This window comes from Balaenoptera musculus, chromosome 4 (genome assembly GCF_009873245.2).
Source record: "Balaenoptera musculus isolate JJ_BM4_2016_0621 chromosome 4, mBalMus1.pri.v3, whole genome shotgun sequence".
NCBI classification, from domain to species: Eukaryota; Metazoa; Chordata; class Mammalia; order Artiodactyla; family Balaenopteridae; genus Balaenoptera; species Balaenoptera musculus.
The window spans coordinates 8,313,137-8,326,727 of NC_045788.1; the positions used below are offsets into that span (position 1 = coordinate 8,313,137).

At 36.8% G+C, this 13,591-nt stretch overlaps 1 protein-coding gene across 1 annotated transcript in view; it reads left to right on the forward strand.

Moving 5' to 3' along the window:
- The first annotated feature begins 4,168 nt into the window (after window positions 1–4,168).
- The window catches only part of SATB1 (SATB homeobox 1), a 94,170-nt gene continuing 84,747 nt past the window's right edge, over window positions 4,169–13,591 (forward strand). Inside the window, exon 1 of the mRNA XM_036850230.1 lies at window positions 4,169–4,312. The gene's annotated coding sequence lies outside the window, so the exon portion shown is untranslated. The remainder of the gene's footprint in view (window positions 4,313–13,591) is intronic.

Here is a 13,591-nt window from a genome sequence, read left to right on the forward strand (position 1 = left end):
TGTGCAGACAGGAATAGCATGAATAGGCATCTTAAATATTAACAACCTAAGCATCTGTTGTGAAACAATTTTAATATATTTACTCTGTTTTTCTCACATTGTTAGAAAAGGTTATAATAAGCGCATAATTTCAACTTTAGTTAGCAGAAGTAACTGGCTGTATCTTTCACTACCTCTCCAAGTGTTTAACACAATCACCAGACATAAATACTTTAACTCGGTTAGGCACATTATTAAATACACTTTAGACAATATGTATTCTATGTAAAATGTAACAGTAGCAAAATATGTATCCTATTTGTGCACATTTTAAATGACTATGCATTTTATAAATATACCAGGCATGTTTATTCTTCATCTCCATTTGACACTTATTACTTCATATTTTTCCTAATGGAAACAATATTTTAAATGTAGAGTCGTTCAGTCATATGTAATACATAATATGTAAACAGTAGCTATAAAATACAAAAAAGCATTGTTAAATTTGAGTATGGCTACATGTAACAAGATTATACAAGAGAAATAAGAATCACTGCACAATTTTGTATTCTTTTCTAAATAATGAATACAAATGATGGATGAAAAAAGAACAAATAGGGATTTCCTTCCTAAAGTACTAGTGACTTAAAATGTGTGGGGGGTGGGTATGGGGGGACAAGGGGGGGATGAAGGGAAGAAGCAGGAAAAAAAAAAAAAAAAGATCAGCAGAGAAAGAAGACTTAAAGAACTTCCAAAAGTCTGAATAGTTATTTCCAGAATCAATGCGTTCTTCATTTTCCCACAAGCTGAAATATGTAATAAATAATAGTTCTTTGTATGTAAAAGTATTCCAAAGGAATGCCTTTTGTTCAGTCAGTTGTTGTAATAAATTAATATATTCTTTGGTTGATAATCTACAAAAGGAGTTCTTTTGTCTCTCAGCATCTTAAACAAGAACAACAACAAAATGAATAATGGTTTATTTCTGCAAAGAAGTCTGTTGCCAAGCTATATGAACCTGCGATTGAATAAGATGATGTGCTGAGTGATGGTTAGGCAAGTCTGCATTAAATTAGCAAAGACTGAAATATCTGGGAGAGATTTTTGATGATTTTTTTCATGTGACAGGTTGCGGGTTGTAAATTAGGCCTAAAAGGTCAGGTGACAGGCACCTGTTCCTCATTATTGTTAAAATCTTTTGGTTACAAACACTGTTAAGCTAAATACAACATGGATATACAGCAGGGACTCTATAAAGCACTCTGGTGGTTTTTCATCTGCTCTGTAAATTTCCAAAAGGGCCATACACAGATATGCCCTTTACACAAACACATCTTTTCTTCCAAGACGTGTTGTCTCGGATGACTCTTGTGTCATATTCGTACTTGGGACTGATGAAGTCTATAAAATAAATGCATATGACCGAATCGATCTTCAGACTGTCTGGACCTGTTGTAGTCAGATGCAGAAATATTGGGTTTTTTTGCATTTGACTTTTACAGTCCACTGATTAATGATCAGAATTTGTTCAGGTTTTAAATAGAAACCTCCCCAAATTACCTTTTATACTTTTTAGATAAGGTAAGTTCTCATCTTAAATGATGCCAGGAGATATTTTGCTTGGTGCTTATATATAAGGAGAACATGAGTTGCTCTATACTGTCAGAGCTTTGTGGTATATAGAAAATGGGAAGAAAACCACATTTTACATGAATGCTGTTAGGAAGGGTATCATCATTTGCTCTTTCTACTTGCCACTTCTCTCAGGGGAGTTCAGTAATATTTTGATTAGAATTAAAGAATGTGATTGGATTTTTATGAATGGTTTACCTTTAGATAATTCAGACAGCAGAATAAGCATACATATTGAACAGGCCTGAGTAGCACAAGGTTGCAAAATATGAAAGGTGCCAGTTGCTTTTAATTAGCAAAGGAGGAGGATTTTGAGTAAATTGGGTAACTGAGATGATTAAATTCTCTATTTAAATATGTTCTTTGTCTTTTTTGGTTTTGTATAGTTTCTTATTATCTTAAGTAGTCATTTTTAGCATTTGTGATCAGATTACAGAACAGTGATCCTTCTTGCGTTTCCAGTTGGTTTTCAAACTCCAAAACTCTGGGATGCTTTTAACAAATTGGTTTACATTTTGACAGAACAGAGTTAAGTTAATTAATAGATCAGGCACGAAAATCCTCCACGGTAGGGTGTATTTTCTGGTAAAATGAAAGTTATGTTTCAGCACGATGAGCATCAGGCTTCAGTAATCTGTTCCTCGTGTGGAATGAACACTTCCTACTTCAAGCTAGCAGGCACCTACTGTTTATTTACGCTGCATTAAACTGACAGCTCAGCAATCAGCTGAAAAATATTACTTACCTTCCTGAAGTAAATACCAGTTTATAGGTTAGTGCACGTATTTATATTCCTGTCACCACTAAATAACGGCTCTGTCTCCATTTTAATATCTACCTGTACTATAATCCACGGCTTTAGACTCTTCCTGGTTAGGGGTAGGGGTCGAGAGGGGTTTTCTTATCATTTCCCAGTGGCTAAAGTTTTAAAAAGAGTCATTTTATCTTCTCATTTTTGTCCTGCGAGAATCAGTTGAAAGGAATATTATACATTTTTCCTTTGCATACTTCAACTATAATATCCAAATCCCCAAAGAATCCACATGCCACTTAGAGCAACCTCAAGACAAATATGTTCAGACACATTCAAGTGTACATTTGCTAAATTAAACTCTCTACAAAGTTCCAAAGAGATAACTTCAACTGTTTGATTTCTTAGATAATAACTTTGATAAAGTGTCTTCTATTCCAAGCCATAGATGGAATGCTCCAGTTTTTAATGGAGGTCTGCAAATATGAGTATAAAGTGGGACACATTGATTGATTGATTAATACTGTTAACTTTCCTCTGAAAATACTCTTGCCTCCTTTGTCTTTTTGCTTAATCTGCCAACCTTGAATTTCAACTTTTTTACAATACTAAATGCATTTGTTGTTTTTCTTTTTAAGTTGAAAGCCCATTCTCTTTGGAGACCCCTAGAAACTTCAAAATACTGTTAAAGTTGAATTCCAAAACTTATTATTAACTTGAGAAAGTGCTCGTTTTCGAGTATGCTCTGTAAGTAGCTCTTACACTCATCCTGTACACACAGTTGTTAATCTCTAATCACATGTTCCATTGACATCAGAGCAGAATGTGGTCTTAATACAGCATGTAAATCAAATCTGTTACACAAGGTTCTTCTCTTTCTCTCCCAAAGAAAAAGTGTCTACTATGGTAATTTATATATCATTCCTAAGTGTTATTCTCAATGGTAAGTCTATTTCAACTTGATGTCTTCATAGAGTGTGATCAACACATTAACACACATTATTTAGTACTTTTGAACTTATGCCAACGGTACCTTTTGCTGTTTATTTTTTTTTAAGTCTTTTTTAAGATCAGATATTTCATTTCAGAGTAAATAGATACAGATTGTGTGTATATATATTCAGGGTGAGATTTAGTAGCATAGCATTTCTCCAGCATATTGGCCTATTTTTATTCTTTCAAGTTATTCTGTATCACTTCCACAGTTCTTGCTGTCTGAAGGCTCGTAAATAGAAATTCTCGTCACCTCTTTCAATGGACTCTCAAGGATGTAATTTAGCTTATGCGGTGATCCAGTTTAGTTATGAGAGATGAAAATTAGTTAACCGGTACCCCAGCATTTATGTCCCTAGATTCAGCTGAAATTTATTCAGTCCAGTTATTTGATATTTGGTAGTGAAGTGTCTTGTAATCAAACATTAAGAGTTGGTTCAGTTTCCAGCGGAGAAACGATCTTGCTGGATAAAACATTTAACTGTGCAATATTTTATTACACTCATCACTCATTTGAGAGCCTGCTTATTGTGGCACGAGTTTTTGCTGCACCTTAGGGGTGCAGGTCCCCCAAATGAAGCTGAGATGCTTGCAGAAGAAGCAGATGTCAGGCTGCACTTGGTCCTGCCTTTGCTAGGATGTCTGTGGACCTGCATTTCCCTCCACCCCTTCCTCGGCACCCCTTCCCCCCAGGTGTGCAGGAAATGGAGGGCGTTGTACCCGGTGAAGTGGGTGGACTCTACCCAGAGCTATGACCTGATTTGTGACGTACCCTCAGAACTGCAGTAATGGTCCAGCTGCTTCACAGGCAACTGGTAACCACCTCATTTGGGGATGCTTCTGCCTTGCCAGCAGTGCCAGAGAGAACTTCGTCATTGTCACCTCGTCAAAGACTACTTCTTGAGAGCTCTCTTGTAGGGCTAGATTCGGAGAGCAGCCTCTGATATTTGGAGGGTAAGTGGCAGAAAAGTTCCTATTAGTTCCATATGGGGAATCAGGGCTATAGCCACAGGGAGAGACCAGCATTTAGTGTCCAGGGGGGGTTTCTGTGTTGGGATGTTGCTTTTTCTCAGCGAGAGATGATTTGGGACTAGATACCAACAGAAATTCTGCAGTGTGAATTCTACTGTGGGTGGTGAAATGTGGTAGAAAGCTCCCAGGAGAAATTAGTAGATCTTCTTTCCCTGAGATATTTAAAGAAAAGGTAGTCAGTAATCTGTGAGAGGGGGAACTCTTTAGATGCAGTTTTCCAGGAAGCTGGGCATATAGTAGAGTTGATTGCTAGAGGTTCTTTTCTAGTCTTACTCAATGGTTTCTGATATGCCGTTAAGAGCATGCAAAAGACAATTTGGCCTTTTAATGTTTATAATGTTAAGGACTTTAAGGTAAAAGAGGTTTTCTGTTGTAAATATTTTATTGTAATAAATACTGTAAATAAAATAGAACCTAGTATATGCAGATATCTTTTAAACTTGAGATAGTCTTGAATATAGTGTGCCCATAATTAGCTGTTTGATGTTGAATGCAACTGAGTTTTCCTGTTCCAGTGAACCAGACAATGGAAATCACTGGGGATTAACAACAGGGCTATGTGATGATTCTTGATATAGCAGACCTTTTTTTCCTGTTCACTGATAAAAATATTTTATCAGTAAAGAAAGCACTCAGTTCAAATGCTTACAGTTTTAAATTTTAAAAGAATATCTAGAATTAATAAAATAATCCAAGTGTTTCTCACTATATTTTCACCAACTGAAATAAATGATACCTAGATGTTCTAATAGTAGACAGATTTCTCCAGGCTGTGAGAGGAAGGAACAATATTTTAATAACTATGCTTTAAAATTTTTTTCTTAGAGGTGGGCTCTCTTTGGGGTGGTTTAAGAGGACTCAAAAACAATTTAGAACGTTATCTTAAAAGTTTAAAAATGACAGTCTTACTTTGTAAGGAGTCATTGTATTTTAATAATACTGTACACTTATTAGTGTTATTGGAGCAGTAGACAGTTAATTACAGCCTTTTCTGAGACATGTTAACTGTATATTAACAGTCATGTTAAAAAAGAATGATGTATACTCTTACATACAAGCTGCTGCTTGCTAGACGCTTTTCAAAATAGTCTTTTAGAATGTATGGAGTCAGATTTTGGGTCCAGATTATCAGAATGTTTTCTGCTAAAGCAACTTTATTTTAAAACTTTTCACTGGGATGTAAGATTTTCAATTTTCTTTTTTTTTTTTTCTCTTTCTTTCTTTCTTTGTAATTAGCATTGGCTTGATCACTTTTGCCAGTGGCTTTAGAAATCAGTGTCCCTCAGTAGTTTTAGCCTTCCCACATTGTATTTTGAGATGCCTACATTTTTGTTTTGTGATGACTTTGGCCAACAGAAGCCATTAAAAGCTTATTGAGTTGATTTAGCATCTCTTAGTACTACTCATTGTGGAATCGTTTTCGTCACTGTTTCTTGAGCCAAGCTATGTTTTCCTACAATTCTCTGTAACCTGGTATTTAAGATACATTTGAGCAATTGATCGTAGCAGTAGTTCTAAGAATATTTTATTTTCCAAATCTAAAGCCTGGGTTTTTGCTTTGGCTTCTGGTATGGCAGAACAATGCGTGACTGAAACTAGTGAGGTTTAAAGCTGGACTGAGCCTGCCTTAGACACTTCTATCAAATTGGTTAACTATTTGAACTCCCTTGGTTAATCTGGATATGTTGACCTTGTAACCTTGTAATACAGCACTTAAAAATGCACTAGGATTCCCACTTTACAAATTTTTAGGTGCTGCCCTTATTTATTTCTACAAGGTATTCAACTACAAGAAAAAAATTCAATGTAAGGTACATGTCTGTGTTATAGAAAACAGTAGAAGCTTCGCAGTTAGCGTTCTGTCTTGCGTGGAGAGCACTCGTTAAAGATTTGCTAAATTAATAATAAAATAGTGAATTTAGCTTGTGCTGATATGGTTTAATGGGAAAAGACTTTTCTCTCTAATTTTCTGTTTTTACTGGGGTTATCTGCACACTTAATCTACACATGCCCGTGTTCTGGATAACTGAGTGTTTTTTTTCTCTCTGTGCTCTGTCATTTTGGACAGTAGCACTGGGGTTTGTTTTATCCTCACTGACCTTGAGGATGAGGCAAAGTCTGTCTGATTAGGTTCATGGTCCTTTGGTGTTCAGTTATGGGAACAACCTATTCTGGTATAAGCACAGAGCACTCCCTGCAGGTCCTTGCAGTTAGGCTACCATGTAATGGTTTTTCTGATAATCTGGGGCCAAAAATACTATGTGGCCCAAGTCTGATTGACCTCTATCTGTTCTTTTCTACAATAATGATTTTTTTCAGGACCCCACTGGATAAATATCAGCCATGATTAATTGCATAAATAGATTTTTTTAATTGTAGCTGTATCCATTATTTTAAAATGTTTTGAGAGTTAGGGTGTTTATATTAATGAAGATTTCACTCCATTCCTTAAAGGTTGTGTTAGGTGCATCTAAAACATTCTGAAAAGTTCTGGCCATTCTATGAAAGTTTATCTTTAAAAAAGACACCTCTTCTTTAAATTTATTTTCATGTGTGTGGCTCTTTACAAGATAGTGTTAGTTACACCAAGAAAAGTATTCCTGAAGCAGTACACTGCTGTGTGACCTATTCCATTATCATGCACATTCTGTCTCTTTAAAAACAGTCTCCTTTATTTGCCCTATTAATTGTTGATATGTTGCCATCCACGAGACAAAAATTAGAGCTGTAATTAAATAATCATGTGATGCTCCTTAGTGCCAGTGAGAGCAAACTCATTTTTCCAGGCCCTGATGGTCACTGATTATTGTATTACTACTGGCTTGTTTTATTTTTTTTAATGATTCTCTATCTGTAGATTACCCAACTACTGTCCTTCTCGGCAAAATGAAAGAACATAGAGAACATTCAGCCAGTTAATTGGCTGGAGGTCCTCAGGGATGTAAGGTAGACATACCTTTTTCTGCTTTTGGTCACCTGGTAGGTTCTTTGGGGAGGCTATATCAGCGTTGTGGTTGCCTGCCATTTCATTTACACTGGTGTTTTGGCTGGGATGGAGGCATATGGGGAATGCCAGGAGAATTACAAAAGGAGCCGGGTATTAAAATTCAGAAATGATTAAAATTGAAATAAAAGGATGCTGCTTCTTTGCCAGTACTCTGGCAGTCATAATGACACATAGAGATTAGTTTCCACCTTCATCTTTTCCTTCTTTTTCATTTCCTCTTGTTTATTGTTGACACATTTTCCTTATGTCTGTCTCCCGTCTCTGTATCTTTTTGCACTATTGTGCATTCCTAGTTCTCCCTCTTTCCTTAAGCATGGAGAAGCCTACTTAACCTTATTATAACAATAACAGAATAGGTTATTAATATTTAATATGCACATGATTAAAATTTCTCTCCCTTAAACATAGGTCAGCTGTATTATTATTAACTGGCATGTAATTTTTCATTTAAAATATTCTTATTCTGCCCTTGCTGTTTCTGAAATGTAGTCTACTTTACTAGTGATTTAATACATAATGTTTAGAAAACTGTGGTCGGCTAGTGAGAAAAGAACTTACCAGTCATGGATAATCAATTATGCATGAATTCAGATGTAACAGATGGAATCTGGTGAGTTAAAGTTTCCCTTTGCCTTAGTGGTTTTTGTTTTTTTTTTTTTTTTTAATTTGTTTGTTTGACACCTGTCTCATATATAGATAAACATCTAATGTAGCATGTGAGAAATTTCCTTATATATCTCTGTATTCTCTTTAAAGTGAACTTGATTTTTTAAATTGAATTTAAGGGCAGAGAATTTTTTTTTTTTTTTGTGGTCTTAAAGATGATCAGATTCTTTTCCAACACTTTGTAGATACAGAACTGGGTTCTGCTTGGCTTATGAAGGGTAACTCTTCTAGTTGGTAGAGAAAGAAGCAAGACCTGAATCTAGGATTCCTACCTTTTCTCCACTTCTTTTCCCACTACGTCATTTATCCTTTTTTGTAGGAGTTGCCTAATGATAGAACACTATTACACTAGCTCTGGGTTTTAAAGAATTTCTGATGAAAATTGTGGTTGTCTAGTTTTAAGTTGTGTGATATTCTCTTGTATGACATGCAAATAGTATCTGTGAATGTATATATCATGTTATGCTATATGTATATCATACGTACATTTATTCATACCAGGTTGTTGGCCAAACAGTTGGATTTTTCAAATCTATTGAGGATGCCCCAAGATTTGGTTTATATCTGAAACTACAGCATATGCCAGCCACAAAGATGCCTTTACCCTAGCTTGCGGTGTTGTAAATTCTTAGTGACAAAACCCCTTTGTGCAAAGTGAACCTAAAAGTTATTTTTGAGAGTCTTGTTACCTCCACAGAGAGATAAGTTTAATTTTCATTAAATATGATATGAATGTGTAGTATTTTTTTCAGTTGCAGAAGTAATAAAACAGTGGGTATTGTCCATCTTTAAAGCAATTACAGTCTCAAAACAGTTACAAGCTGGTCCCCATCAAAGATTTTCATAAATATGCTGTTTGTTTCTCTTCCAAGTGTATTTATATATAGATAAAAAAATACAAATGAAAAGTCTTTACAGAATAAACAAAAATAAATGATTAAAAAATAGCCTGAAGGCTCACTAGTTCTGTTTTTAAAATTATACTGCAGCATTATTTACCAACTTTTTGCTTCATATCAGCTGGAAAGTTGCATGTGTATTTATAGTCCACGTTAGTTATCTAATGAATTAAATTCCACAATAAACACTAATAAAGAAGGCCACACCTGCAAAATAGGTAACTGGATATGCTTTAGCTACAGTTATGCTGTGAAACTATTTTTTAGTATTTTATTTAGGCTTTTATACCCAATAAATATGTAATTTTACTTTGGCTTTACTATGTAATCATATTCCTTAGTCATGCATCAGAAGAATACATATATGTAGGAATGAACTTCAATGAGACACAATTTATATATGAATTTCCAGTACATTAAAAAAAAACTCCATCATTAATATAAAAGTCCCTAATATAAAATCAGTAAGAATAGATGATAGGAAACAGAATATCAGACAATATACTGTAAAGAAAAGATGATATTATGTAAAAATAAGATGATTATTATTGCATGCAGAAATAAATACTTCAATCATAATTACTATCACAAAAAAGTGACTGATAAAAATAAATTTGAAAGCCTTTTGGACTTTTTATAACAAAAAATATACTTTTATTAGTAAATAGGATCTAGAATCTTTATATAGAGACAGTTTATAAATTATTACATTGTCTACATTTATACAGTTGTTTTACCTCTGTGGCTGGACTGCATGAAAGCGTCCTGCAGACGTTCCCCTGGGATGGTCTACTGTTTCATGAGTATAGTTAATTTTTACTCATTTGAAAAATATCCAAAAAGAATGTTTGGATATTTGAATGTTGGATATTTGGAGTGTTTGGTTTTTGTCTATCCTTCCTCTTCTTTTGCTAAGATGCAAGAATATAGAAGAAAATCTGAAAAGAGAACCATTTTCTTGCATCAGAGGACCATCAGATTACCTACTTTGGGTGAGATCTTGGTCTCTCATTATCAGTCCATGTTACTTATCCTTGGGTCAGGTAATCATCAGATGAATTAATTATCCAGCATAGACTGGACCGTGCTGTCGGCGGGTAAGGACAAAGCAGTGGAGGGTTGGCATCAAGGAGGCAGTTGCCAGTGGGTTGTAGCTTATTGTTTTTCTGCGCGGCATGATAATATACGTCTGCCAATCTTAGGAATAGATGAAAGATTGTTTTGCTTTAGTTCTGTCGTTTTTACATTTTTAAAATTGGGGTAAAAGATATACACCATAACATATGCCACTTGGACAGTTTGTTAGTGGACAATTCAGTGGCCTTAATTACATTCACACTGTTGTGCACTCAGTGCCACAGTCTCTTCCAAATCTTTGCCATCATCCCAAAGAGAATGTGCTTTAGTTTTGAATTACACTTCTCCTTTGCTTCAACAAATTTCAAGCATTATAGGGGTATTTCATCATTGTCCAAGTGTGTTGCACTTGTTTCTGGTGGTGGCTTTTCTTCCCAATGAACAACCCCTGTCCACTGCTTTGTGGCAATGGGCACAGCGGTACAAAATCAGATGTTGCCCTTGCCTGGTACTCTCCCCCAAAACAATCTGAACCCGGATTCAGGTCTATTTTAACCTCAAACTCTTTTTCCCTTTAAGTAAGCCGAGAAAGATTAAAATAGCATTCACATCACTAAGAAGATGTGGTTGATATGTCTTGGCTAAAGGTTGATTGGGAACAGTTCCTGTTTGACTTCATTGGAATTCAAATCCCCTGAGCTTCCCGAGAGTACCACACAGCAGCTAGGTGCCCTGCCACTAGCTCTTGGGCACGGACAACGTGAACACTTCAGTTCTGCTTAAGTGCAATGACTAAGTCTAGAAATGAGTTGAACAGTTCTCAACTGTTGCAGAGGGAATCCCACTCCAGGTTGAAATTTTCTGGGAGAAAAAGCCTGCTGGACTATGTTGAAGAAGAAAAAAAAAGAATTAGAGAAAACTGGGATGGTTCTGGCTCCAGTAAATAATAGACTGGTTTTGGAACTTTACTTCCACGTGTAATTTTGTGTTTAGTCGCTTATGTCTGTGATGATAAATGATATACTTGCACAGAATTTCTGGCACCCCCGTTAAGTCTCACGGAGGTGCCCAAATGCTAATTTATCATGGTTCCTCAAACAGCAGACTTTTATTCACCAAATCAATGATCTAATAGCTTGCCCCCTACCTTTTTTTTGTTTGAAGCAAGTAGCTTGCCTGCACATATATTTCTTAAATTTGGGGGTGAGTGCTGGTTCCTAGAAAAGCCTTCACTTTTCCAAGTGACCCCAGGATCTTCACTTCACTTGAGCATGTCCTAGCAGGTATATTTGATTTCCTGTCTTCAAAACATTACCTAATCCAATAGATGCCAAACTTGGCTGTACACTGGAATCGCCTTGGTAACTGTCAACCACCGCGTGCCTGGTTCCTACCTGTGGCAGCGGGGTGCAGCCTAGACATCTGGGTTGTTGAAGTAGCTCGCAGGTGATAACATGCAGCAGATTTGAGGAGCCACCGAACTAACTTCTGATCTTGCACCTGGCTTTACTGCCCAAGATTGCAAGAATCTTTCTAAGATTCTCACCAGCATTCACTTGTTAAGAGCAGTTCTTGGATTCCTTTCCCTGAGATGGCAGGCACTGTGAGACACTCCTGGAATACAGACAGGAGTCCACCCTCAAGATGTTGACAGACTTACAGTTGGGAGGGGCAGACGTGTGAATACGAAATGCCACACTGAAGGACAGGGGGTGGGATGGAGCATCGAGAAGGAAGTAGCTAATAGCTGGAGGAGGCTTTGGACAGAAGAGGTGCAGTCAAGCTGCATGTTAAAGGATGTGGCAGAGGGAGAAGTGGGAGGGCGGGCACTCAGAAGCAATGGGGAAAAGACAAGGCAACCTGAAACTCTTAAGTAATTTGGTGGCGATAGCTACATAGCTATGTGAAGGTCTCAATAGCATTGCTTTTGGAACCTGGCCCCCTCCCTACTCAATTTTGGAGCTAGGTCTAGATGGAGATGCCAGTTTTCATGGAATTATTACCATTGTGCCTTGCCAAGGCTATGCTCCACACTGACATCTATGGAAGGAAAGGTAGCTTTTTAAAAAAATTTGTCCAATAAATTCTTGCTTTAAAAAAAGGTAGTATTTCTGGGTGAAAGGCCCCGATAGCCCATCAGGTTCTAGAATCCAACTATAATGGCTGCTCATTTCCCTTAGCCCACTCTCTCCAAACTAGCTTAAACATTGGCCTTTCTTTGCTTAGCTTTAACACTGACCTTTGTCTATTAAAACCATAATCCAAATTACCAGTGGGTGTTTACATCCACCTTAAAGTAATTAGGAAACAACTTTTGATCACTCTCAGTCTGGCTATAACTGAAACCCCATGTATTAGGGAAAAAACAAAAACAAAAAACCTTAGGCCCCATATTTAGAGTTCATTATTATTTCTCCTTTATCTCTCCGGAAACATATTCAAGCCTTTTGCTATGATTTTCTGCAGTACACCATTATTTGTTTGGTGTTTGGATGCCCTCCCGGTTTGAGTAGGTATCTACATTAAAGCTTCCAAAAAAGCCATTTCTAATGGCAACTGTGCTTATTTAACATGGGGGTGGGAGAAAGGATGGCGGGTGAGTCTGTGGTTTTTAGCTTCACCTGTGAGCTATTTAAATGTTCATGGAAAGCAGCATTTGGGGTAAATGCATATTATTCCAAATGTACTCTAGGACCCTTTCACATACAGACAGGTCTAGAAAGTTGTCTTAAATCTGTGTGCAGCGGTACCCAATTCTTATTCCATGCAATCTTACAGATCTATGGGCTCATTCTAAAATGGAAAATGACTTCAATTTGGACATGATTAGAATGTCTGAAAGCCATTCAGCACCTCTAAGACTCCTCCTGGCTAGGTCCTGGATTTACTTAGTCATCTTTGATAGAAGTTCACCAGATAAATGCTGTCCGATAGAACTTTCTGCGATGGTGGAAGTGTTCTATAATCTACACTGTCCCATAGGATAGCCACTAGTCACATGGGGCTATTGAACACTTGATATGTGACTGAGGAACTAAATGTTATATAATTTCAATTAATTCACATTTCAATGATATAGCCACTTTCCCCTCTGCTAACTCCATCTCACTTCCGCAATCTCTAAAAGGAATTGTCGTTGCGATTAGCAGTGGAATTTGGTTTCAAGTGACACTGTGAGCGTTTGGCTCTCATTTATTTATTCAAAATGTAAATATTGCAAGGACGCTGTACAAATCCCTGGTAATAGGGCAGTAAGCAAGACGCAGCTGTACAAATCCCTGGTAATAGGGCAGTAGGCAAGACGCAGCCGCTGCTCTCATAGGGATTACAGTCTAGTGTGGGAGATATTTATTAAGCCAGTAATTATCCAAATTGTTCATCCACAATAACTGTGACAAAGGAGAATTGCCAGAGGCTATGAGAGTGTAAAATGGGGACCAGACCTTCTTGTAAGATTAGTCAGAAAGTTTAATCAGGAGTTCTGTTTATTCACTAAATGAGGAAAGCGTGAGGCGGCTTCCCTTCCCCAAGTTCAAGGCTAGGTCAGGCTGA